Source organism: Gracilinanus agilis, unplaced genomic scaffold (assembly GCF_016433145.1).
Source record: "Gracilinanus agilis isolate LMUSP501 unplaced genomic scaffold, AgileGrace unplaced_scaffold55399, whole genome shotgun sequence".
In the NCBI taxonomy this organism is placed as follows: Eukaryota; Metazoa; Chordata; class Mammalia; order Didelphimorphia; family Didelphidae; genus Gracilinanus; species Gracilinanus agilis.
In genome coordinates, this window is record NW_025390686.1 from 2040 (window position 1) to 3804 (window position 1765).

Consider the following 1765-nt stretch of genomic DNA (forward strand, 5'->3'; position numbering starts at 1 on the left):
GAAGTCGAGAGAGATAGAATCGGAAGGAATGCTGGGAAGGAGGTGGGAATGGGATGCCTTGGAAAGGATGAGCAACAGGCCAAAGGGAGGAACCTCGGGCTTCCTCCCAAGGGCACCGGAAAAAGAGAGGCAATGGCACCCTACGCTGAAGTTGAGGGAGGGAGGGAGGTGCCAAGCGCACCTCTGTGTTATCCAGGCCCTAGAAATTGGCTCAGGAGGGTGAGGGGGCCCTCGGAGTTCACACTGACTTGGCATGACCATCTAAGGAACTGAATTAGATGGGAAAGAGAGAAGCAGATGCAGAGAGTAATGCTCAGCCAGACAAACACACACACAAAGATAGACCCTCGTGGGCAGCTTCTGGCTTCTTCTCCCCACTCTTGTTTTTTCTTTTCTAACCCAGATCTTCCTGTGATCAGAGGAGCTTGTGAGGGTAGCAGGCATGGCTCTCCTCCAGGTACTGTCCTAATTTCTGAGTCTCCTCAGTACCTCCAGGTAACTTCCCACGTGGGATTGAAATGAAGGGCCAAGTTGGGGCAGAGGAGCGAGGATGGAGGTGAGGTGGCTGGAGATGCCAAGCAGAGCCTTCAACACTAGGAGGAGCTGTTGGGGCGGGTCTGTAAGGACGACGAGTTTCATGTCTTTGCTTATGTGAACACTGGGGGCGGGGGGGGGGGGGGAGGCAGTCCCACTATTGGGCCTCTAAAAAGGGCCTCCACTGGCCTCTGTCTTTTCAGCAAGTTTCCTGCAGCACCAAGAATCTCCCCAGTGAACGTGATGAAAGGTATGGGGTGGGGGAAGTCCCAGGCAAATGTGATGTCCAACATGAAATGGGGGTGGTTTGATGGAAAGCAGAGAAGGCTTAAAGGCAGGCAGGTCCAGGGGTGGCAGATTTGGGACCGGGGCTAGACCCCGAGAACACAAAGAGTGTCAGGCTGATGGTGGGAAGGACTTCCAGGCAGGACAGTTAGCTCTGGGTCAAGGAGTGGGGCCCAAGGAGCTGTCTAACAAGCCTCTTCGTATCCTGGGCAGTTCTGACATCAATATCCGTTCTGGAATCTCAGAGGAAGAGAAAGCAGCAGTGAAAAAGCGGGAGGAGTCAGTCTTGACAACCCTGAAGAAGTTGGGCATCAATGCCGGAAAGGTATGTGGCCATGGAGGGCTGGGCAGGACCCAGGAGCATCTGGGATATTCTTTGGGTTTTCCTGAAAAATACTTGGGGCTCGCTTGACTTTTGAATGGACTCAATTCCAGGCTTTCCCTCCTTCCATTTCCTGTTTTATTGATCTCTAGCCCATTCTCTTCCAGGGGGTGAACCTTTGTACCTTCCCTGGTGGTATCCTCGTAGGTCCTCTACTCTCCCAGAAGCCGCCTCCTTTCAGAGGGAATTCTAGCATCCCTTCTCCTCTGTTCCCAGGTTGGGAATCATCATTCTCTTCCTGAGTGTAACTTGCCCAATGCAATCCTCTCTCCTGATGGAACACTTCCCAGGTGTGAGCCCTCAGAAGCTACCTTCACCTCTCTCTCCATTGTGCCTAGGCTCCTGTGGTTTCTGTCCTGGTCTCTGGTGGGGGCCTGAGGGCTGCCATAGCCTGCCAAGGTGTCCTTAGTGAGCTGAGCAATGTGCGGCTCCTGGACATGATCACATACCTTGCGGGGGTCTCTGGCTCCACTTGGTAAGAGCTTCTCAGTGTGTGTGTTGTCTCTAGGGAGGGAATCCTCAGCTCCACTGGGAGGAAGGGAGCCTGGAGTCATACCCAGGCTC

The 1765-nt window shown here is 53.8% G+C and overlaps 1 long non-coding RNA gene across 1 annotated transcript; it reads left to right on the plus strand.

Moving 5' to 3' along the window:
- The first annotated feature begins 711 nt into the window (after positions 1–711).
- On the plus strand, positions 712–1563 carry LOC123256026. Its single transcript, XR_006506812.1, has 3 exons — positions 712–784; positions 1033–1144; positions 1540–1563. It is a non-coding gene; the product is annotated as an uncharacterized LOC123256026 (long non-coding RNA).
- Positions 1564–1765: the final 202 nt, after the last annotated feature.